Source organism: Athene cunicularia (assembly GCF_003259725.1).
Source record: "Athene cunicularia isolate RWA chromosome 1 unlocalized genomic scaffold, athCun1 chr1_part1, whole genome shotgun sequence".
Classification (NCBI taxonomy): domain Eukaryota; kingdom Metazoa; phylum Chordata; class Aves; order Strigiformes; family Strigidae; genus Athene; species Athene cunicularia.
Window position 1 is genome coordinate 23,518,174 of NW_020799091.1, and position 26,454 is coordinate 23,544,627.

The 26,454-nt window shown below is 40.0% G+C and overlaps 1 protein-coding gene across 2 annotated transcripts in view; it reads right to left on the reverse strand.

Annotated features, from left to right (window-relative positions):
* STARD13 (StAR related lipid transfer domain containing 13) overlaps positions 1-26,454 on the reverse strand; it is a 312,386-nt gene that overhangs the window by 252,751 nt on the left and 33,181 nt on the right. The gene's annotated exons all lie outside the window — the stretch shown is intronic.

Consider the following 26,454-nt stretch of genomic DNA (forward strand, 5'->3'; position numbering starts at 1 on the left):
AAGCTTTTGATGTATGTGGCAAACCTGTCAGTGATGAGGAAGACATGTCAGAAGGCAGCACTGTGATTGTCAAAGTGGGAAGCAAGGAAAGTAAGATGCTGGCATGTGATGTGCTTCTCACTGCATGTGCCATGAACTGAGCAATGCACACCAGCTAGGCAGATTTCAGTGCTGGTTAGCATATATTTCTGTGTTACAAACATACACTGGGTTATAAAAAGAATACACATACAGCAAATTTGGATTTATTATATTACCTTTGTATTTGAACTGCAGCTGTAAAAGCTTTGAGCATGCAGGTACACACTGTTTAAACAGACTTTCTCTCAGCTATTGCTAGCTATTTAAAAGTCAGACATTATTGTAAGCTGTCTAGCCTCCTGCTGGTGTCACTGGAGAGAGAAAAATGCTTCCAGAAGGTAAATGCTATCACTTATCTTGAATACCTATTTTGACATGGGATAAATCTCCCTCCTGGCATGACCGGCTTATCCAAAAGTATGGAGGATGTCTAGACAAAAAGTTTACACCGGTCACCTAGATTATAGAGGGACAAACAAAGGTAAGAAGAATCCCATCTGATATCTTTGTTACACAATAATAATAGATTACATTGTCTACATGTGAATGAGAAACCTACTTTTGAGGCCCTCATTTTCTCAGAAGCTTCAAGTTATCCATCTACATAGAAGCGACTTCACTTTCAGAAGTGCTGAACGCCCTTGGTCTTGCCTAGCATATGAACTAATTGAACACAATGTCTTTGAAAATGAAAACACATGCCCAAATTTGTAGGGAATAACTAACATTTCACATAATATTGTGTACATTGTGAGCACAGTGAAAAATCCTCTTGCCATTTCAGGTGAATATTTTTACCTGTGCCCCACTATGGGCCATCACCTTTGTTTTTTCGGTCCCTGGCACTCTTCTAGCATCCAAGCTCCCACCATACAAACCCAGGTATAAGGAAAAAGGAATTGCCTATTCTAGAAGACTCCCCCAAAAACAGCAAAAAGCTTTAGCCTGGCTGTCCACACCAGCCTGTTGCCATCAGGTGAGAGGATGGGTTCTGTTCACCAGCCGTTGCTGCTGGTGGCTGCCCCATTCCTCACCTATTGGTAGTTCCAGCACGATTAGCAATGCTCAGGTCTCCAGGTCTCCCTCCCCAGACTCTCTTTCCTGGCCTCACCCTTTCCTATTGTCACTCTTCATTCTCTGGCAGAAATTACCCATCCTTGGCCTGTTCCCTGGATCCTCTTTAGTTCTGGTAACGCTGCCAAGCAGGCTCTGCTGTGATGACATCTGCAGGACTATACCTCTGTGTTCATAGGAACCTCTTTGCTGTAACTAACCCAAAATACAGCAAAAAATTTTCCAGAAGCCACAGAAACTCTGCAGTAGGCAAGCATGGAATAATTGAATTACATTTTTTTAATTATTTCTAGTATTTTAGGATGATGCTTTAGATTCCAAAATATGAATTATCATCCCTGCAAAAATCTGTATTTTTCATTATCTCTAGATATTCCTAACATCTAAAATCAATACCCAGCTTCTTTTAAAATTTTGATAAGTTCTTTAATATGAGGGGCATTTTTACGGGATGTGGTGTAAAGCTGTAATATTTTCAGTTTCATTACAAAAGGCATGAAAGAGTTTTTCTGTTTATTAGATTTGCTTACTCCATTGGACTCTTTTTTTATTTTTCCTGGGGTGAGACTGGAACAAAGAAAGTATGCAAAAGCAGGCTGATTTTGTGCAAGTATGTCAAGAAATTTGTGAAGATGAAGCAGTAAGAAGAGAGAGGGCGAGTTTACCGTTATTCATCCTGTGGAACATATCTCTTTATTCAGTGTAGCAGTGACTGGAAAAAAACTCACACTCTTATACAAAATATCAAATTCCATATTTTATAAAGAGCTACACATAGACATTTATAGCTCCTAAAAATGGAGTATTTTTGGCAGAGCTGTGGATTTGGAAATCCTGCCCACAGCAAAATGTGTAACTCAGAGAGGTCTGAATATTCAAGAGCTAAATCTGTACATGTTGTAAAAGGCCTGTAACACAGCTCTGCAAAATAATGTAATTCTCACCACAACTCTGAATGTGTGCACTTACAAGTTCTGAAAAATAATCATCTTTCTGGAAAGTTTATTATCAAGGTTTTATAAATAGAGAAATTACTTTCATATGAATATGTAATTCTAAATATATATTGTAGCATTAGCTCTACTGGTAGGCACTTTTGTAGGTAAAGATGTCAAATAATAAAAGTCTCTTGGGCATATATGTGTTTTTTCCAACCAAAAAAGGAAATGTAGGGCTACTGCAGCTAACTATTCAACCAAAACTGACTCCAAAACAGCTTAATGAAAGGCACAAAAAAAGCAATACAGGAATTTTTTTTAAGCTAAAATGTGAAATTCACATCTGGGTGTAGCAACTTCAGCTTTTTAACACGAGCTTAAAAATTACAGCATGAATTTTATTTGTTAAGGAAAACTCCTTACAAATCAGCAATAGATTAATACAGATTTGTGATACAGCTAGTGAAATGCTATGGAAGGAATGTTTTCGTATGGTCTGGCACAAGCAAATGTGTATGTGCAGACTCACAGATAAAGTTTTGTGTATCATGCTCTTTTGGCTTGATTCCCCTTTGCCCATACAACAAAAATTTGTTTTAAAACTCTTCAAGTTTTGCATAAAGATCACACAAAAAGCATGTATGAGACTTAACCATTAACAAGGATGATTTTACAGAGACTTTAATATTCATAGACTCCTTTCTATTTTCTTGAGTCAATACAAGGAGAATTGTTTTCCGGGCCAAATGATTATGCTTTATTTCATAGGGCTACTATAACAGCAAGTCACCTAAACTAACTTTTCAAATATTGCTTAAATTAGTGCATTTGTATTTTGGCATTACATTGTATGTGAATGAATATGTGGCAGTTTCTTACTTTAATTTCAATTTAAACTTGAACTGACATAGAAAACCAGCAAATCAAGTCCTGACTTTGGCTGGAACAATACACCACTCATCTAAAATAACAAGGTTTTACCCCTCAGCCCCTAATGCATTTGTTTCCCTTTCACAATGACTGCTTAATATTTCCCATTGACTTAAACAATCTTCCCCTGAAAAATTAAGCAAACAAGCCAAGAGAATGTGAGACGCATAGACTAAGAGCAAATTAGGAGATTAGGATTTTTGTTTTCCTGATGATAATTTTACCTGTTTTGCAAGGTAACCCCATATTTTTCAATTCAGTTAATTTCCATAAGCGTAACAACCGGAACTCAGTTTAGTAGCCAAAAGATCCTCCAAGCGTTGGGGCAGAACAGAAAAAGAAGTGAGCAGATCCTTAACAAAAGGCATTTCAGCTTGCTTGCTGCACAAGAACTCTGTCAACAGAAGTATGTGTGAGAACCCCTGGGGCAAGAACAGCCCCAGCAAGCACTGGCCAAATTATTCACAGAAAAAGACAGAAAAAAAAAATGAGAGGGAAGGAAAAAAAAATAAAAAGAGCCAGAGCATGCTTCACAGGAAACCGGGCACTTCTAAAAATACAGCGTGACCTCATTCTTCACGTTATGCCAGACTTCAACATTGTGCTTTGCTTTATCACCTGGAGCACCTGGAGTCAGGTTCCCATTGCACACAGTCGAGTTTGAAAAGGTAGGCTGTGGTTTTGAAAAGGTAGGCTGTGAAAATGCCTTTTGATGTAGTATATAGCCAGTATAAAAGAACACCGAAATTAGCTTTCCATGTCACTTGCAAATTCTAATTATTGCTTGCCTATGTTTCTTCAAGACCTATATTTCCTGCCAAAGCTTCATGAGTCTTCCCTTTTATATATATTAATAGGATCATAGCTTGCAGATAGACTGCTGCACACACTGCAAAGTGTAGCTATAGTGTAGGTTACTGGACATCTGAGTTTCTGAGTGGGATTATAAAGCAGTTATTTGTAAATCTAGCCTGGAAAGTAAAACGATGAATTGTCACTGGAAATATGGGGTGAGAAGACTCTGAGTTATAGTTTAATTTTGGAAGTGTTTTTCTATATTGCTTTTGATTAGAGCGAACAGCAAAAATGGAAAAGCTGCAATACCCTTCTACTCATGTAATGGTTCCTGCATGGTAGTAGTAGTAGTAGATTACATTTTTCACCTTGAGATATCCAGGCACAGATATGTGGCACAGATGCTGCCAAATCTACATCCCTCCTGACTCATTTCAGTGAGTGAGGGAGGTGGCACTTACATGCTGATTTCTCTTACACCTCATGCACCTGATTGCCTTTGATGAAGTTAAACAGTATTTTAGTCAGGAAAGTTGGCATATTTATGAATGAGTCACTCAGCAAATGAAGCCACATCTTGAGGCAAACATTTTACAGGAATTACTTTATATGACAATTTAGTGAGGCTTGTCTCTATTTAGAAGTGTTTATTATCCCAGGATAGCTGTGCTACCAAGCCTTTGCCATGTCTGTCCCCACCTCCATCGCAGCAGAAGCTCATTTTACATTCTCAAGGAAAGTATAATATCTTCTCAAGTGCAATAAACTACAGTGATGAAGAGACACTTTGCTAATTTAACTGTACATAAATTCATGTTTGTCTTGGGTGAAACTTTTGGTCACAGATGTGCTGTTTTTCAACCACCATCTTAACTAATTGCAGCTATGCCAGCAATTTATTTACAGATGGACCTACTTGCAATATATAGGAGGGAAAGATTCTGCTCCAGGAGGATTCATTGACACATTTTGTGCTATTAGCTGAAACTGAGGTTGAGTTTAATCCAGCCAAGGTGCAAACATCCTGCCAGTGTACTGACTCAGCTGTGTTTCAGTCTAAAACAGCATTTTCAACAACACTGTCATTGTCACCTTACCACCATGTGGGAACAGTGGTTGAATTGCAGATAAGGTGAGAATATACCCTCTGTAATACAACTATTGATATTTCTAAGAACTTAGATCCATGGGCAATGTTTAGTCCTAATTAGTTTACATAAAGTGGGCTCTGACTTTGCAAATCATTCTGTTCTGTGAAGCCCATGGATAGCATGGTTACAATCTTGAGCAAAATCAAACAGCAGGAATGTGTGAGCATCAGTAAGGTGAAGGAATAGACATGGTTCTTCACACTTGGGAAAGTCTCATACCTTTTGCATACCTGATTACATCCTCTCAAAAGAAGGTATCCAAAAGGAGTCAAGTATGAATGGGGAACTAAGGGCATATGTCTTTCAGCATGTCTCTGAGAACATGAATGAAGTATCTTTAAAGAATGAAGATCTGGCTTTCCTTCTACCATTAGGCTTTTTTTAGCCTTGCATTCAGTGTATTGCTTTTGTATTCCCTGTTCTACCTCATGTATTTTGTCTTGCATCTATGAAGTGCAGCACCAAGCTCCTGATGAGATTGGCCAGAGATTGGTTGACTACATGCTTTTAGAAGGCAGTTTTGAGTGATTTAAGGTTACACTCTGAACTACTAGAGAAATTAAACCTGATGTGAAGTTGCTGAAAATCCTAATACCCACAGGAAAGAAGGAGTGAAAGAGGTGTGTGTGTGCATATGCATTTATCTAGAATCTGTCTTATTAAATGAAAACCAGAATTTTTTTATGTATTTCCCTAGAATACTTTGGCTTTGATTTATATAAATGCTGCAATGACCATGAAATGGGAAGAGTGGCCAGTCATACACAGACACTGTTCATAAACATAGGCCCTGAAATGAAGCAACACCTAATAAATATTTTTAAAATAACAGTGGATAAGCCACATAGGAGAAAAAAAAAAAAGTCTGTCTCCCTTTTGATTGAGGATCTTGGCATTGGTAAGATCCCAGCTCTTCATCTAAGCAGCCAGTCCAAACCAAAGTCAGGAAACTGCCTTTCTGCAAGCAGACACCCAAGTATGAGCTGCTTCTCCCTTTAGTTTAAATACTCTCACTGTTTCTTCAGCCTGTAAAGTGAATTCCATTACATATGTTCATGGGATGCTCAATGGACTGGTTGGAAATTAATCTTCATTTTTCACAAGTGGAAAGAGGCTGTAAGAAGCAATTCTTTCATACAGGACGATACCTATGTTAATATGGATGGCTTAAGGGTCATATTCACATCTTCACTTTCTTTTTAAGATAATGAAAGAGGAAGGACATAAGACAACCGCTTCTTACTCTGCAAGTTAGGTAAATAGCAAGCAGCTTGATTTTGATTTTTTTCTGTTTAGCTCTTGTGTATTGAAAGTTGTATATCAGCACAAAATTGTCCTTCATAACAGCCTCTAAAACTGCATGCATCCCTCTGAGAAATCTTTGCTGAACCTGTGACACCCACCAGGAGCCAAAGACACTGGACAAAAGCCGTTATTTTGGCACTTCACAGGTGCAGAGACTGGTATGGTCTGTGTTTTATCGTATGGTTTATAACTCCTTACAATTAAAGTAAGTTCTTTAAAGTAATTTCCCTCTCTGAAGAAGGAGAACATATCACTGCCTTGGGTGACTTCATGAGAAAGTATCAGTTTATATTAATTTCACTTCTAATCATTATTATCCACTGTCTTCATATAAGGAATTGGATGCTTGCACCTACTGTGACCCCACAGCCAGTAGAAGACATGTAAATAGGAATCAAAGTTTCTTTATCACTAAAGCCACGCATTAATCGCATCTTATCTTCCATCCATAAAAATTGTTTTGTTTGATTTACTAATTGTCATGACTGAATTTACATAAAGGAACATGAGAGACAGTGGCTTCAACAGGCATCATGACTGAAGATCAGCATTTGTTTTAATAGGCTGAACTCCTCTTGCTAATTTTATTTATGGAGAAGAGTTTCATTTAATTAGAAATCTCTGACGTTTTTCCCCTGAATTGGGTTCTTTTAAACAGGGGTAAACCAAAAATCTTAACCAAACTACCACCCCCACAAGTAGTAGTAGCACCCTGTTTTGTTTCAAGCTTTCCTTCACACCAGCAACTTATATTTGAAGTCCTGATCCTCATTTTGGTGCCTTGACTCTTGCTTCAGCTCTCTCTGTCCTTGCAGTCCACGGCCATGCCGGGGTGAAAGCCTGGCACAGGGGCAGAGATTTCCCAGCAGCTGCCAAGATCTACTGCACTCAGCTCATGAGAAACCACAGTAAAAATAAATCTCTCTTGCTGTTTTCTGAGCAAAGTATAAACAGAAAAATAACTTGCAGGACACTGGGGTTCAGGATAAGAACAGACTCAGGCCTCTGCAGAAATTCTCAGCTAGTGTGAAACCAGCCAGCCTGGGGAGCTGGAAGCAGCTGGACCATGGCAGCTACTGAAGCTTGTACAAGTTGATTAATCTTGCTTACAGGACTGGGATGTTTCCGATACCTAAGCCAGCTCACTGAATACCTGAAGGAAAATTAGGAAAAAGTTTAATTGCTTAAACATAGATTTCTAGTGCCCTTTGAGGCTATCCCACCTGGCCTTCAGCTGCCAGTTCAGAGAGGTGAGAATCTCCTCTGACAATTTCGACATGTCCACTGTGTGGATATCATAGGACAGCAGGGTATCTCAGAGGACACTGCTAGGCACCCGCAGGTAGGCAATTGTTCTTTCAGTTTACTTAGTAGGCTATTCAAATAATTTAACTTCAGGCACCTAATTTTGGTGACTAATCTAGGATTCTTAGGTAAGAGCCTCAACTTCTCCTTTGCTTATATAAAAATTCTACGTTCTTAATGTATGCACCTCAATTCAGCTGGCATAAGTACTCTATTGCTTAAAAAAAAAGGTATGTATGAGTCTCCTGGTTAAGTAAAGAAGCTCCCATAGGAAACCAAATTGATCAAAATTGCCAGCATCTCTGTGCTGTGTAAGGACCTGTGTCTGTGCTGCAGTACATTATTATAGAAAGTTTCAAGGCTAAATCAGAACGTACTCAGAAAGCAAACAAGAACAAGCACTTTAATACCATGTGTATTAAATCAGTTTGTGGCATTTCGGCTCCCCAGTTTCATACTCCTATCAGTCTTGTAAAGTTTCTGCAGTGTTTTGGCAATGTGCTACATTTCTCAGTTGAAATATGCTGCTTAATGCAAGACTGGTAAACAGCTTGAACAGGCAGGGCTTTGATTTATGAACTGCATCAATATGGTAATGAGGATGTTGGCTGGGCAATTAGTTTTAAATTGTGTAAGCTCACACTAGCTCTTGTATTATGAGTACAAAGGTTTGTCAGAACACCTCTGAGTTCAGTATTTCAGAATCCTCTGGTGTCTTTATACCTATTAGACCAGAACTGCAGCAAATTAAAGCCTCTGCTACACCTTCTGAATCTAATATCACTAAACCATTTGTATGAAAATATCAGCAGTAAATAGATGCATCCATTTAAAATGGTACTTTTCATGCATTTTTCTTTTTTCAGTTCATCATGGGCTTTGGACTCCAGCAACGTCTTTATCACCTCCTCTAATCAGTGTCAGTAATGAATGCTAAAGAAATGGTGACCCCCCTGCCATAAATGCCTATTACTACAAAGGCCATGCCGGAGGGCAGACTCCTCCTCTCAAGACCTGGGTGCAGGAGATATAAATGGCAGCAAGGGAGGACTGTGTCAGCTACAATGAAGATAAATTATTTCAGAGGGAGCAGAAGTTATTTTGGAGGAACCTCCTGTGATCCCTGTCTGTATGTACAATAAGGCCAAGGCAAACCCCGCTCAATGAATTTAGGTCAAGTTTTATTTTCTAAAATAAAGAACTGTTCCCTCAAACCCAACATACTTTTGATGGATGACCCAATGCATTTTTGTGTAATTTGGAAAAAAAAAAAATATTGGGGGATATTTACTCCTTTTGATTGATCTATCTAATTTTTGAGAGCTTTCAGAAGAGTGTTCAAATATAAAGTGCTCAGATGAATACTTGAGTATTTTCAACCCTTCTATCTCTTGTTTCCTCATGTGATTTTTTAAAAATATTATAAAACATTCAGTTAATTTGACAAAAACTCACAGTTATTTTGAATTCCTTGTTTGGGGCAAGCAGGTTTATGGGGTTTTTTTGCCCAGATATACTATGCAAAGTCAAAACACCCAGCAATACTTAATGACAGCTGCTTTAGAGGTGTCTAAAGTCTTATTTATGTACAGAAGGGTTTCTTAAGCCAAAGTGCATATTTCAGGTCTGAATAGCTGTTTTGAACAAATTTCCTGTTTGCCTTTCTGCTTTTTGCTTATTTCTTCTCCTCCCTTTTGAGATCTTCCAATAATTATTTACACTCATTTATTTGCCAGTTTCAGTTCTTATATTACAGATTTCTACTTAGTGAGATTTTGTGTTGTGTTTGCTAAATTAAAGAGACTTACCATATCAGATGATCTTTTCCCCATAAAAGGGGTCATTCTAGACTTTTAATCAAGCAACAACTCTCCTTTTTTGGATAAACTGAAACAACTAAACATTTCAAAGTAGTCTAAAAATATCTAAACTAGATCTAAGCATACTAACTTAGGTCTTACAAACAATAAAGCAGTGAAACTGAGGCATACTGCTGTGATACACTTTTTTGGGTGTATCCTCAGAGACCTTTACATGTTTCCTGCAATAACTGTATGCCAAGTTCAGAGGTAATTTTTGAAGCTTTTCTCGGATCCTCCATAATTTTGGTTTCTTAAAGTATAAATTTCTCCTGTGAGACTTCCTCTGATTTTCTCCACCTATGACATCTTTCCTCTCTGCAGAATAAATCTGCTTTGGGCATTTCCGCATGACTTTGTGGAATGAAGCAGCAAGTAACAGCCCACCATTAAAAACTATGCAATCCATTAGTGGATGCTGCTAGAAATTTTAAAGGGTTTACTACACCTGAAATGTAGTCCACAAATAAAGAATGAGCTGGATATTTTTTTCCCAGAAAGAAATTTGGAATAGAAAAAAAATATCTAAAATCTCACTTTATATCTAGACTAAAAGGTATATGAAGCAAAAGTGCAGGAAATTTATTTCTTAACTTATTCTAGTTTTCTTTTTCTTTCCTACATAAGATATTTCTTTCCAACCTTTAATAAGTAAATACAAAACTTAAGTAGAAATCTTAATCAAAGGGGATGTCCATTGCCTGGCAGGATGAAACTCACACAGAACATGAAATTCAATTAATCTGATTTCCATGGAAACACAGTATTGATGCAAACTCTGTTAGAGAGCCCTTTAAACAAGCAGAATGGTTATTTCCAGGTTCTATGCAGTATACAAGCATTCAATCAAATGGTCAACACCCTTCTCTCACTGGGCCTCTGCAACTCTATTCAAATATATTAACCTCTGAGATAGATGGTGTCTTTCTTTTAAAAATACAAAGTGTGTTGCGTTAATGTGAGAGAGTTTTTCTTTCCTTCAGAGTACTGCAGATAAGTCATGAATTCAGATATCAGAGAGAGGCAAAATTAGTCATTTTTTCCCCTTGAGACAAGAAAAAAACTAGTTGCTTTGACTGAGTTTTAGAAGCGCCAGCAATTCAGTTTCAATCTTCACAGAATCACAGAATCACATAACTGTCTAGGTTGGAAAAGACATTGAGGATCATCTAGTCCAACTGTTAACCCAGCACTAACAGTTCCCAACTACACCAGATCCCTCAGCGCTATGTCGACCCGACTCTTAAACATCTCCAGGGATGGGGACTCCACCAACTCCCTGGGCAGCCCATTCCAACACCTAACCACCCCTTCTGGAAAGAAATGCTTCCTGACATCCAGTCTAAACCTTCCCTGGCACAATTTGCGGCCATTCCCTCTTGTTCTATTGCTTATTACTTGGTTAAAGAGACTCATCCCCAGCTCTCTGCAGCCTCCTTTCAGGGAGCTGTAGAGGGCGATGAGGTCTCCCCTCAGCCTCCTCTTCTCCAGACTAAACACCCCCAGTTCCCTCAGCCGCTCCTCGTACGACCTGTGCTCCAGACCCTGCACCAGCTCCGTTGCCCTTCTCTGGACACCTCGAGTCATTCAATGACTCAATGATGTCAAATCATTTTTGTAGTGAGGGGCCCAACACTGAACACAGGAATCGAGGGGCGGCCTCACCAGTGCCGAGTACAGGGGTCAGATCCCTTCCCTGTCCCTGCTGGCCACGCTAGTGCTGACACAAGCCAGGATGCCATTGGCCTTCTTGGCCCCCTGGGCACACTGCTGGCTCCTGTTCAGCCAACTGTCAATCAACCCCCCCAGGTCCCTCTCTGACTGGCAGCTCTCCAGCCACTCCTCCCCAAGCCTGTAGCGCTGCTGGAGGTTGTTGTGGCCCAAGGGCAGCCCCCGGCATTTGCCCTTATGGAAACTCCTCCAGCTGGGCTCAGCCCATGGCTCCAGCCTGTCCAGGTCTCTCTGCAGAGCCTCCCCACCCTCGAGCAGATCAACACTCCCACCCAACTTGGGGTCACCTGCAAACTGACTGAGGGTGCACTCGATCCCCTCGTCTAGATCATCAATAAAGATGTTGAACAGGAGTGGCCCCAAAACCGAGCCCTGGGGGACACCACTCATGACCGGCTGCCAGCTGGATTTAACTCTGTTCACCACAGCTCTTTGGGCCCGGCCATCCAGACAGTTTTTTACCCAGCAAAGCGTGTGCCCATCCAAGCCTTGAGCAGCCAGTTTTGCCAGGAGAATGCTGTGGGAAATGGTGTCAAAGGCCTTACTAAAATCAAGGTAAACAACATCCACATCCTTTCCCTCATCCAATAAGCAGGTCGCCCTGTCGTAGGAGGAGATCAGATTTGTCAGGCAGGACCTGCCTTTCATAAACCCATGCTGACTGGGCCTGATCCCCTGGTTGTCCATTATATGACTTTTAATGGCACCCGAGATGACCTGCTCCATGACCTTCCCTGGCACCGAGGTCAGACTGACAGGTCTATCGTTTCCTGGATCCTCCTTTCTGCCTCTCCTGTAGATGGGTGTCACAGTTTCCACCCTCCAGTCCAATGGCACCTCCCCAGTTAGCCATGACTTCAGGTAAATCACGGAAAGCCGCTTGGCGAGCACATCTGCCAACTGCCTCAGCACTCTTGGGTGTAACCCATCTGGTCCCACAGACTTGTGTACATCCGAGGAGGTCTCTGACCACCTCCTCTTCAGCTGTGCTGACCTCAATCTGCGTCCCCTCCCCATCTCCCAGCTCATGAGGCTGGTGTCCAGGGAACAGCCAGTTCCACTGCTAAGGACTGAGGCAAAGTAGGTGTTGAGCACCTCAGCCTTTTCCTCATCCTTAGTTACCATGTTTCCCTCTGCATCCAGTAAGGGAGGGAGATTTTCCCTAATCTTCCTTTTGCTGTTAACAAATTTATAGAAACATTTTTTGTTACCCTTAACAGCTGCAGCCAAGTTGAGCTCTAGCTGTGCCTTGGCTCTCCTAATGTTCTCCCTGCATAACTTCACTGCATCTTTATAGTCTTCATGAGAGACGTGCCCCTCTTCCAAAGGCAATAGATTCCCCTTTTGTTCTTGAGATCCACCCAAAGGTCCCTGTTTAGCCAGGCCGGTCTCCTTCCCCGCCGGCTTGTTTTCCGGCACACGGGAACAGCCTGCTCCTGTGCCTTTAGGGCTTCTCTCTTGAAGTATGTCCAGCCTTCCTGGACTCCCATTTCCTTCAAGGCAGCCTCCCAAGGGATTTTGTTAATCAGTCTCTCGAACAGGTCAAAGTCAGCCCTGTGGAAGTCTAAGGTGGCAGTTTTACTAACCTCTCACTTTGTTCCTCGAAGGATCGAAAACTCAATCATCTCATGGTCACTGCACTCTAGATGGCCTCCAACTTTTACCTCCCCCACAATCTCTTCCCTGTTCACATGCAGCAGGTCCAGGAGGGCACCTTCCCTGGTCGGCTCACTCACCAGCTGTGTGAGGAAGTTATCCTCTGCACATTCCAGGAACCTCCTGGATTGTTCCCTCTCTGCTGTGTTGTGTTCCCAGCAGATACCCGGGAGGTTAAAGTCCCCCACAAGAACAACAGCGAGTGACCACGAGATTTCTCCCAACTGTTTAAAGAAAGCTTCATCCACCTCACTGCTTTGGTTGGGGGGTCTATAGCAGACTCCTACAGCAAGATCTGCTTTATTGGCCCTTAACCTAATCCACACACTCTCAACCCCATTATTGCATGTACTTTTATAGAGACTCTAATATGGTTCTGGATGCCTGTTATCATCACAGAATGAGTTAAAGATCTGTCAGCAAATCAGTTTTTCATGGGTATGAAACTCAATCACTGTAAATCATACTAGACTAAAGCATTGATGTTTATTTGTCATAAAAGATACAGAATTTTTCTTAACAATGGGAAATAATCACCACATTGGTAATTTTTAGTTAAAAAGAAGAAAGCCAAGGAAATATGTATATTTGACAGTTTCATTAGCTTTCTGGCCAAACAAATGGTAGAACATATGCTCTCAGTTTATGCCCTCAGTGCCTTCCTACTCTAATGCTCCATATAGTTTAACACCAAAGTTTTGATATTTTCATCACAAAATATCTTAAGAGGGCTTGATCTCCAAAAAGCCAGGGGCCTCTCCTTTTGAAAAATAATCAGCCACTTCTAAAGTGTGCCTCTCCAAATGGGTAATTTCTGCAATGATACAGATTCAGATTTCAAAACATCAAGATCTCTTTGGCTATTTTTTAAATCATGTTTTAGTCCCTACTGTTCTTAAGCTTAAAAATTGTAAGAGACTGGACAGGGTGAAGCAGCTGTATGAAATACGGACTCCTCTGTACACCTCAGACAAGCATAATTTGCAAACAACCCACGCCAGGAAGCGTTGCCATGACAAGAAATGAGCAACATCACTGCCTCAGGCCACCTTCACCAGGGTACTTATTGCTGACAGGTTTCTTGCTGTCGTGTCTCTCTTTCTTTAAACTGTAGTAAATGAACATTGTTTGTGCTTTTTGGTAGTGAGGGAACATGGAATTGGTCTTGTTCATCTTTCATCACCACAGGTTGTGTGAACACATGGCAATGCCTATAGCCACAAAGGCACTGTGCATTATTAGCCATAGGCCTGCGTTGCTTTAGTCAAGCCCTGCTTTGCAAGATGGTGTCCGAAAGTGGTGAAAAGCAGAGTTACTCTCAGGATTTCTCAGGAAAAAGAGCCCCATTTAGGAAACAAAGCAAAGGACATGCGGTAAGTAGGAAATTAACTGTGCCACTTCCCCAAAAAATATAATATCAGGGCTTCAACAAGCCCTGGAACAACCATGCTCTTAGATCAGGAAGCAGTTTGCATGATAAGAAATAAATGGGCAAATGAGGATTTGTATTGATTTAAAATTTCATTTGCTCCAGCAGATGAAAATTAACTACCTTGGTCAGGGTCAGATTGTGTACAAATATACAGAAAATTATAAAACTTCCCTCAAATTGCTTATATTCATAACTTAACATACTTACTAGCCTTTTTCTATCACATTTTAACCCATTCTTTTTATGTTCTAAAAACCTAAAATGCAGTACACGAATGGAATATTGGCACACATGCAAATACTCATCCAAGGGTTGCTTATTAGAGAGTCTGGGATGTACTCTGTATGTGTTTGTTATAATGCACTACTTGCTGTCAACATCCCTTTAAATCATTGAGAGGTCTGTTGTGATTTCAGATTTCTAGGAGTTCCCATTGCTGTGGAAGACTGACAAGTATCAGACTGAGAGCTGCCTACAGACCTTCATCTTGTTCCCATTGAAAATGTATATTACAATATAGTTTTTAATGACACGACCCTACAGTTTTTAGCCTGTGGTTTCTTGCTTCACCCTGCACATGAGACAGGCGACTAAGGAGGTTTCAATACAAGAAGGGCGATGGTAAAACAAGACATTTTTGACTGCTGTAATAAGTACTTAGTGTTGGTTTAGCATGCTTCTGTGTGAGTAATTTACATGTATTTGTGTAATTGTGCAAAAGGATATGTTTACCTTTAATTTTAATATGGTACCTGCCTGGCAGCATCACATTTTTAGTGAATTCTTTTCATACATAACCTTCAGTTAAGTAAAGAAATGTTAACTTATATAAACAATTCCAAAGATATTTGAAAGTATCCTAAACAAACACCATACCACTGAGGGTACAGGCAAGTAGAAGTTTTCTACAGCCTCCTACCTGAGATACTGTTGAGTTTCCTTTTCTCAGAGCAAGCTGTGGAGTGCCAGTGAGTTTACTTGCTATGGGTTTACTGCTACAAAGCTGCCTCACCACTCTCCATTTCCCCATACAGCATGGATATAAGGGAGAACAGCAATGCCCACCATTCATTTACACCTACCAAACTCCAGGCTGAAGACAGTGTCAGTATTCTGGGTGTCCAAAATAACTCTTTCAGTTATGAACCTCAACCTATTCAAGGAAGATAAAATGCTGTCCTACTAACTTCCAGGATTTGCTTTGGAGGAGTTTTTACATAGTGGTGTCAGTCAAATACTGCATATGGAAGCAATACTTAAGAGACAGTTTAAATGCCCCTGTAGAAATGCCCACCATACTGCAAAATTTGTATCTAAGGGGTAACTAGTATTAAAAGGACAACTAGTAAGGTTTTCTCAAAGGTGTGTACTTTGTTCATAGATGGCAGTGACAACTAGCTACGTACTGCCCTGTCTAAATGCTCGTTATCAAATACCATGTTATCTCAAATTAACATTTGTGTGGCAAGATTTCTGTTTACTCTGATAGGTACTTCATCAGGTAATTAAAGAAATAAAATTATGACTGTTTCAAATTCTCCTTTCCACTTGCTTCAAGAAAACTTTAGGGCTTTATTTTGTGCAGCATCTTCTGTATGGGACATGAGCCATTAGTACATATTTGAGGAGCTTATGCTAAACAGAAGACAACTGAAGATAAGCAGTCACATATTTTCATGCCTGTTGTTACAAATTCAGCAATGCTGTAAGTGCCTCTTACTCTGTAAGAGCTAGTATGACACTTAGGAATTTCTAAACACAAGGTACTGCTACACTGAACCAGGAACAGTGGCTGAGGCTGAATTAAATGTATTCATTCTTTTTTCCTCTCCCAAAAGATATGTAAAAAATCACTCCCCATAGAAATGCAGAGGAGCTTAGAAATCCCTTGCAAGAGTACCTGACAGACAGAAGTGTCTCTGACCCGTTGAACTGGCTGGGACAGCAGAGATAAACTAGCCACTAGTGATGCAGCGAGAGAAGGCAAACACCTTCAGAAGCTGAATTACATGTGAAAGATGAGGCATTGTATGCTATGTGTAGTATAAATCTTAGTGAGTGTTCTTTGGAGTTAAAACAACTAGAGATTTTCCAATGTGATGCTTTTGAAGCCTCTTCTTTGGCTCCTATGCATCTCCCTTAATACTCTTCACCTTCTCACACAGGTTAAAAAGCTTTCAAATTGAAAACATTGCCTCTAGAAATTCAGCGAGTCTAATAATATTGATCTTGCGGAGTGAGTTCCAATAGCCTGCTACATTGAAAGGAACATCTGGCTTTAGAGCCTAATTTATGCTGTCATTTATTTTGGTATTTGCTAAACATTGTCTTTCCCTGTCTTGCAATGTTGTTTTCTACGATCTAGAGCACTGTAGACATTACAGGTAGGCATGTACTGAATACTGGAAGGGACTGAGACCTATAAACATTACTGGGCTGAAGATATCGCAATTTAAGTGTCTAACAAAGTTAGCCAAAGTGGGAATTGAAACTGTCTTCCTGCTATCAATGTAATTTCATATCTTGAGAATAAAAAAGAGATTTTTAAAGGGACTGTTTGGAGAGGAAGAGAATAAATTCAGCCATTATTTGGTAACACATCTTTCAACTTACCAAAACTTCTGTTTCATAGGCTGGTAGAAGATATTGAGCCATAGGATTTGTACACCTTTTCTACCAGTTCTTTCCAGACTCTGGAAAGGTTTTTTTGTACATTCACCATTATTAAGCTATACTTTTCTACCCCAGCTCTGCCTAACAGCTATCAATAATTGTCACTGATCAAGGGAAGGTTAAAGGCCAGAAAGGCAAAGCTATTAGGGCAGAAAGCATTACAGCCATAAGAGATGTAACCAGATATCTGTCTGCTACAGGGGTATGAAAAATCATGGGGTCAGAATAAAAGAGAGAGAGAGGTTGAAACACGAAAAGAACTAATTCCAAGCTCTTCCCAAAGTCACCCCCAACAAAATCTAGTTATTCAGCTCCATTGGCCCAATGCTTGTCCTCTGACAGAGACTTCTCTGTCTGTCCTTAGCACCCCATTCCCACTTATTTCCCCCTTCACGTTCCCTGAATGTCCATTTGTCCTACCTATGCCAAACATGCTGGCACTCCTGATGCTCTCCTTCTCTTGATGGATGCTCTGCAGTGAATGATAACCTTGCAAGCATGGACATGACTGTCCTTGTAGCCTTGGCTGGGCATGCAAGAGGGAGCTGCCCCACTGCAGGGTTCATGAGACCTCCCATGGGCTCTAGACACCCTTCTGAGGGCAGCCTGCAGGCAGGGAGGAGGCAGCCCAGGCAGCTCTGCCTTCTGACAAACCAAGTATTCTGGCTCTGGTAGTGCCTGCAGCATGCATCTGTAAGCTTGTTGTACATGAACAACACATCTGGTATTAAGCATTTGTGTGTCGATCTTGTAAACTGAAGATAAAGATTAAAGGAAAGGACCTGAGGAGTAGAATTGTCTAGTACATTTTGAGAGGGATTTGGTGAGGGGTCATATGGACTGAAATGAAGGCTTGCTTTCCCAGAAAGCTAGAAATGCTTTAAGGTGAAGGTTGATATTTTTGAAGCTATAGGTTACTTTGAGAGATCTGACACCTTACTGGCACTGGTCAGAGAATGGGTGAGCTCATGCTCTGTAGTTACATGTGGAGCCATAACTCAGAAAGACTTTGAGGTTTAGTGTCACAAATAAACTGCAAAAAAATAAGTAAGTGGGAGCAAAGACAGTGCTGGGACTCTCCCTTTCCAGGGAGATTTCTCTCACAACAGAACATCTTGCTCACTAGCTTTTGCCCTGTAAATCTTACTTCCCTTCAGCAGTGTTTGGTGCTGGCAGGAGAACTGTGCCATGCCAGACTGTTTCACAGCCTAGTGTCTGATGGACTTTCCTGAAAAGTATGAGCAGTGCTTCAGAATAAGGGTCTAGAAGGCAAATGTTCCAGCTCCTGGGCAATAAGTGAGAACGTCTTCTGCTGCTGCCATTAGAACATCATCTCTTCTAGCTTAATGGATCCATCTACCATAAATAACATTAAGCAGAAAATCTGTTCTCAGGACAGAGGATACTGCTTTACAGCCTGGGATGCTAAGCATAGGTCACTGTGTGGGTCTTGCCATGGGATGGGGGGCAGGAGGGTGTGCAACACCCCAAGCTGCCACCCTTCCACAGGATTGCAAGCGAGCCAAAGTGCTGACTGCTTCTGTCCTCAAGTCTTGTAGCTAACGGGGCCTCATTTTCCATACCAAGCAAGTGAGCAGGTCTTGTTTTAGACTTAAACCAGAGTGGAAGCCGACATACAGGCAGCATTGGTAAACCTAGAGGTCAAAAGCAAGGACATGTAGAAGCCGAGTTAATCAGTGCTTAAAGCAAAAATTCAGAAATGAAGAAGATATGATGGAAAGATGACTCAGAAGCAGCACTTTGAATTTCTCTGGCATGCATAGAGAGCTTCCCTATTAAAGGGAGCTAAAAATTTGTTAATGCCAGAGGGCTATTACAACAGAAAGGTTGCTTTAGCCCCCAAATGGTGTTTTCTAACAATACTCTGTCTCCTGATAAGGTAACACCAAAGCTGACTCAGAGAACTCTGAGCTGGGGCTCTGCCCAGAGGAATAATATGAATCATCTAAACCACTCTTATAGCTCCCTCTGTCAATTTACTAAAACCATCATATCTGCAGTTGGATCTGTGGTTTAGAAAAGGTGGCCTGAGGCAGGATTTTTTTTTGCCACTATGTCAATACCTTAAAAGATCCAGAATGTGTTTATTAGTAGGTTGATGGGGATTAAAAACTATTACTAGAATTCTCAAAATACAGTTCTTGCTTTCTCTGGATAACATCTTGTAGAAAGACATGCTGCAAAAAACATGATTTTGAAGTGATGAAACCTCTGCTTCTTCACTGCCTCTTTCCATGACTCCTTTGACGCAAAGGAGTTGTGCCAATGTGAAAAAATGTTATTTATAATGTGGTAGAGCCAGGGCACCATATAAAGAGTCCGTTCTTTACTGTGCGAAGTGCAATAAATTCACAGGAATGAGTCCCCACTCAAGGATCTCAGAGGCTATACCTCTGAACATGACATGACACAAATAACTATGGAAAGCACAAACCACCATACAGAAGGTGGATCATGATGAGCATATATAAACACAAATATTGGCCAGTCAGCCAGCCTCTAGAGGCTCTGAGGCTGGCTGAAGCTGTAGAAGTACTGATACATTGCAGAATGCTAATTTTACAGTCACATCAGAGATAATTTTAGAAAACAATTAAAATTAATTTTAAAAAAGCATAAAAGCATTACCGAGTTGTGCCTCAGTACTAAAAAGTCATTAGGATCGCGGGGTTTTGGCCACCCTAAATTCATGTGGAATCAAGAAGTAAATAATAATTTAAAAATACAGATGAAAATATATGTTTGATTCAGGGGAGATTTGAGTTGTTTTACTCATTCAGACTACTTCAGCTGTCTAAAGTAAGTATTTTTAAAGTGTTGATAGGTCCCAACCTCACAGTTTTCAATTCCACAGTTTTCTACTGTGTGTATAGTATCATTCTTTCTTCTAAGTGAATTTTGTCTATTTTGAAGATTAATGAGCCATTTGTTCTCAGGCAGAAATTAATTACACACTATTCATTCAAATGATGATAATTCCAGCTACTCAAGGCTATTTTCCATGTTTGTGCCTCTTTTCCAAGATTCCATAAAGTACTAAAAAAAATAAATACTCTGTCACAATCAGGGAGGAAAGACCTTGTAGGAAATGAGGAGAGAGATGTGTATGTAATTTTTAGAACATTTTTCACCTTACAGCTTCTGGGATTAATTTTTACAGTAAATTTAAAGACAGAAGTTTGTGCATTTTACACTTCATCTTAAGTAATGTGTTACTAGAAACAGGATTGATTTTTACCCTCAGAGCATTTTGTGAAGTAATTCTCAGTCTGTCACCTTGTTTACTCTTAAAAAAATAATGAACCTGGAAAACTGCTCTCCAGAGAGATGCAGCTTGTTTTGGCAAAATAAGTCTTCAACGAACTTCTTTTGCTAGCATAACATAAAGCAATTTCCTGAGTGAAATAAGCTATATGAGCAAAGGGAACTGTTTGCTGTAATAACTGAATCTAGAATTTCTTCCATGAGAAATATCTTGGTCAGAGATGTGATTCTCCTCCATTAGTTACTCTGCTCTTATTTAATCTAATTATTTAAGACAGTTTTTCACATGATACCACACCAAAGACCACCACCAAGGATTAAATCCAGTTGGTGGTTTGCTCTGAATGACTCTCTGAATCAGAGCAAAAGAGATTGCTGAGGTGTGTCTTCTGCTGAGGCTCACACAGTCTTGGTTTGGCGTGTTTATGGCTGTGTCATATAGTTGCACTTTGTTAAAGTTGATTAATATGACTAGATCTTATAGCTGTATCATCTAATGAAGCAATCCGCAACAGTACTCTGAACCTTTTGTAAAAAAAGTCATTGCTGCATTATTCATTTTATTGACTAGTACAGCCAGCGAATTAATCAATCTATCATCTGAGCTGCAAAATAAAATAAAAGTAGTTTTTAGTTATCTAGAAGACTCCGCTGAGGAAAGGCGTGAGGAGATGGGATGGAAGCAAAACTAAAGCTCCTCAAAGGCATTTAATTTTAAAAATAGTTTTTTCATTAAACTGTGAGCAAAATGATTTCTCACCAAAAAAACCCCCACACTATTTTGAAGAAGGAAAAATTTAGAAGTGTTAAAATTACATTTATGTTTGGTACTGCTACTCTGACATCTTGTAGTATGACATTATAATAAGTCAAATACCCTATTTCTTCTTTTATTTTTTTAATTAATTTAAGGAAGCATTTTACCAGCATTAATAAAATGCCTTTTCTGAAATAACAGGAAATAATTTGAAAGGATGGAAAAATAGTTTTTAATATGAATTTTCAGGAATCCCTGTTTTGAAGAAATTAACAAATTGTTTCCATCCTGAGCTGCAGTGTAATATATTTTAAAATGCTAAAAATTCTTGCAATATATAAAGTATGATTTCTGCTATGTACCCATCCAAACCCTAGAGAAAATGGTCTCTGCTCTAGAGAATATACATAAATTGTCAAAATTTATAACCTCATTTTAAAGGTTATTATCTTTGTCACAGATACTGGTCTAAAGATATACTGATGAAAAAACCTGAATCTAGTAAAAGACAGTTTTAGTTTTACTTACTTGAGGCTGCCTTAGGATAGAAGTGGCAAGGAAAACTCTGAGAACACAAAACTGTTGAGTTTGGGTGGCTACAATTATGGCAACTGGGATAAATATTTCACAAAGTTGCAACCATAACTTGTGAAAGGACCCCAGGAGCCTGTCCACTCACCCAAGGCTTGCTCCACAATCCAAGTTTAGGAACAAGGGCCATTAGGCACAGTCCATGTGACCAGTTTTCAATGTTCTCCTCAAAATGAGCTGCATATTAGAAGAGTTTGTGTCTCTCCAAGGGCAGCAGAAGGCGCATAGGATTACCACTATAGATAGGTTATCTTTGCTGCTCAGATGCATCTCACCAGGACTATCCAGCACAAAACCACATGTTCCACCAGGAGAGAGGAAAAATGATCTCCTGGGAACATTTGGTTTAGCTTGGAGCATCTCTGTTGCTAGAGGGGACCAGCACAGTGCCCTGACATGCTATGAGAAGCAATCAAAGTCTCAGTACTTCAGCAGGGATGTCTGAAGGACGTAACAGTCCTAGGCATGCCCCATTCCCAACTAATCGACAGATGCTATGGATTTGCGATTAGTCTATCAAATTTGTAATAGGATGCTTACCATTAAAAAAAAATAAATGTGCAGAGCATACACAGAGATATTGGCAGAAAGAACTACTGCCTTACTTAATATTTTCTTGCACTTCTGGCGGAGTAAATAAATCAACTCTGAACATCATTTAGGAAACTTGCAGCATGAATGTAGACTATCTAAAATAATAACTTGTTTATTGATGCCCCATAAATCCAATTTAAATCTCGCATTAGCCTTTTTTCTGAGTACCTTTTCATTAGTAGATTTTTAAGTGATTGGAAATGGGTGAAAACAAAGCTACTCTGTCTGCAAAGGGGCAGACAGTGTCCCAGTTGCCTCCACATGTCCTGACTTTTTTCAGAGTTGAAGATGCCAGCTGAAACTAGGCCATCTCCTGCACAAATTAACTGATTCAAAAATATAATTTCAAATCATTGCAAATTAGTGGAGAGACTTTTTTTTTTTTAAAAAAAAAGGGAGTCTAAGTTCATGTGTTACATGCTGTACTCATCTTTCAGATTAGTTCTTTTATTTTTCCCCTACTACAGAAAAATAAAAGGGGTGATTGAGGTGGAATGCCCATTTATGTCAGTATTACTATTTTTGATGACACAGAAACCTTACTTTTCACTTGCCAGAAGTTTGTCAGAATTGCACAGTATTTGTTGTGTTCTTCTGCAGCACCAGACCATAGAGGGAGTCACACCATTTTTCAAGACCTACAAGACTATGTACATAAACCTTCAAAGCTGTTATTTTTAAGCCCTGGAAGCTCAGTTTTGAAGAATGTGCCCCTGCCCCAAATAATATGGTAGATTTAAAGATCAAACACCACAGAAAAAGAGCCATTTGTGACTGACAAAAAACCATCAGCAGGGCAAACTGATCATACTGCAGTAGTAATAAATAGGCTCCTGCATCTACTACCAGTTTCCATTACCTTGTTTGCCAGCTTGTAACCTATATGGAGTAGCCTTCTGCTGAGAGAAATACACTTCAGTTTCAGCCCATGACCTCTTATTTTACCTCACTGCTATAGATTCAGACCTAGTTCTGTGTTCACCCCCTTAGGTACTTGTACACTGTAATTAAATCCTATCTATCTCACCTGCTTCTTTTTCACGGCCCAACATGTTAAGGTCTTGGAGCCATTTCTTCTGAAGATGTATTTTCCCGTCTCCTAAATTAGCCTTGTTCTCTGGACCCCTTCCAAACCTTCCTTAGGGAATGCACCAAATTACAAACCTCTTGAAAGATTTAGAGGTCCAGCAGGGCTGCACGTGGTGCAATAATTGGGGGAGACTGGCTCTAAAGGATGTGGCTGGGCAGGTTAAAGTCAGTGGAAGTTCAACCTGTGGAGAGATTAGAGGATCAAGGCTTAACAGTCTGAATGCAGTATGTGATCGAAAGATGTTATCAGGGGTTCAGGCAATGTCTGTTCAAATCCTAAATCTAGGGCTAACTTTCATTGGTCTGTGTGCATATAGTGTAAATAGTTATGGCTGTGGGGCAGCCCGTGGAGTAATTGCAATTTGCTCTAAGTGGTGAATAGCTGGAGGGAGACACCTGAGTGTGTAAAGGATGCTGCAGGGAAGGAGGACAGCAAGGGACCCTGCTCCAGAGGCTGGGGGGCAGCAAGGTAGGAGCAGTCCTGGAAGCTGCTGGATTCCCATCCTGCCTGCAGCCAGGGCCAGGAGCCTGCCTAGAGCCGCCAGACCCTATCCTCCAAAACTGCTGGCAGGGGAGAGAGGGGGACCAGAGCTGGAGTGCCAGCACCCCCACCTCCTCACCAACAGCCAGGCTGGGAAGTGTGGAGGGCTCTGCTCCCCAGGCAGCTTGACCAGCTGTAGGGGGCTGGACTGCCGCCCTTCCCACCTGGCTGGCACTGTGCCACGGGTCTGCACCCCCAGAGCTAGCATATAAAACAGTTATGGAAGAAGCCTAAATGCAACGAATGCATCACAGAAATAAGCCGTAAGTGTAATTTGCCCTGAAAGCAAAAGAAATGTTCTGTTTAACTATGCCTGGTTGTTCAGTGATTGCAGTGAGCGCAGTGACAGTTACTATGATGTACTGTGTTCTTCTAAATAGTCTCTTAATAATAGCTGTGTGACAACTCATAAATGACATTTCTCATATACAACACCTGATAATGTCAGCTTCAGTACACTAATACACCCATTTCTCTAATATCTTCGTCTTTCAGATATCTGGAGAACGATGTCTGCCTAAAAAACAAAGCAATTTTTGTGCTATTTGGCAGAAGACTTTGCACTTTGCTTTCCACAGAAAATGGGATTGTTTTTTCTGTATCATAGGATAGTCCTAATCCCAATAGGAATATAAAATATTAAATAAAAGTAAGGGTAGGCAAATAGATTGCACTATTTGCCCATTTATTGCATGCAATCTCCTGTAATATCCTATGTAAATAGGACAAATAATAAAGTTATTTTTAAAAAGCAATACTGAAAATCTTTCAAGGAGCAGGTCAGGAAGTTCTGAAACACATTATTCAGAGGCCTTTCCTGTAAGAGGTGGGCTTCTAGGGCTAGACAGCACATTTTCAAAAACTCCGAAGCTCAATGAATGTTACATATCAAGAGCAGGAGTGTTCCTTAAAATCCTCCAATGCATATTCTACTAGGGATCCCTGTAAAATATGTGTCAAATCTAATATTTTGTGTATCGATCATGCCCCCTTTATAAAAGACCCTGGCCATGTATCAGCTAGTCTTGTTTGGTCTTTGTCTGACAAGTACATACTCAAACTTCTAGAATCACTTCTTCCTTCTACCTTTTCTTCTACCTTCTGTGGCTTTCATTCTGTCTCCTTCCTTTATATTATAGGTGGGATGAAGAAATACAGTGTAAGTCAATACCAGGAGATTATTCCCTTCCAGAACCCACACTGAAGTGCTGTTCATTTACCTGTAGTCTCTCATACTTGGCAACCAGCTAACAACATGATTTTTAAAATGTTCAGCTAATGAAACAAAGTTCAGTTAGTGGGACTAATGTCAAAGGGTTAATTTCTTTGCAAAGGATTAAAATGTGCATAATACCAGAACTGACTTTATTTACATATTTTAGACAAAGTGGGATAGAACTGCTGAAACTTCCTGCACGAGTGGTGATGTTGGTTATTTGTCTTGCAGAACGGTCACAGCTGACAGACTCTTATGAAATGGACCCTGTCTGTAGGAGCTTGCAATTTAAACATGCAAAACAAGAGGTTGGAGGAAAAACAGAGTCAGAATACTCAGAGTCAGGCAGCAAGTATGTGACAGTCAGCAACTGTATAGATCCAGATCCTGTTCCCTTTTGGTTTAATTCAAGGACTCCCAAGTATTAGGTTATTCTCACAACAGTACAAGCAGAGAAGTGGCAAATTAAGGCAGCCAACGTCTTTATCACTATGTTTAAAAGGTGCTAAAATCCATTTGATGATTTTGTCATGATTTAAATTAGTTTTAAACAGGCCTTGAATAGGCTCTTCAAGGCTACCTAGCAAGTCTGTGGCAAATCCAGGAGTACAGTTTAGGAAGCACAGACTCAGTTACAGCTCATGCTGCTGGTGGATTGGTTTCAGTGCCACCTTAACTTAGTCCTTTGCTGCTCTCTCCAACTTAAATTCAAAAGGAGAGCACAATGGTTGTATGTGACACTGATGTATGCTTTCTCTCATTTTCTAGAACTACATTTTCAGTTTTGTTTGTTAAAAGACTTAATGTTTAAATCATCTGTTTTAACAGACAAAGAAATGTGTTCTGTTAAAAGATTCCTAATATATATATATATATATATATATATATATATATGGCCTGTTTAAATAACCTTTTTCCCATCTTCTTTGTAATCAGAGGATTTGAATTCTAATGTAAAACGTTCATGCTAGAACCTGATTATATCCCAGAGCTACAATTCTGAGTGGCATCAGTCCATGGTATCTGACAGTATTTGCTAAAAACATGTTAGGACTCCCCTATAGTTCAAATCACCCCATAAATTCTAGACTTACACAACATAGGTGACCTCATACTCAAAGCATGCCTTAATGATCAAGCAAGTGGAAACGTTCAGTAAATACATTGAATGTTTGACATTGTTATCAGTGGGTGTTCCCTGAGTCTCTTGTGAAACAATCCCAAGTTTAACGCAAGGCCAAGAAGTGTCAGCCAAGTGAAACCCTTAAAAATTACTTAAGAAATGTGAATAGACAACAGTATTTTTCTGTGCTAAAATTCAGCAAAATATTTCTTAGAGGAGTACTGGCAAAAAAACCTGCGTATTTTTTGAACAGTGAGTAATTTGCATTGCTTTGACTGTTTTTCTTCTAAGTCATTGCTACTGACATTATGAACTGGGGGAAGTATAC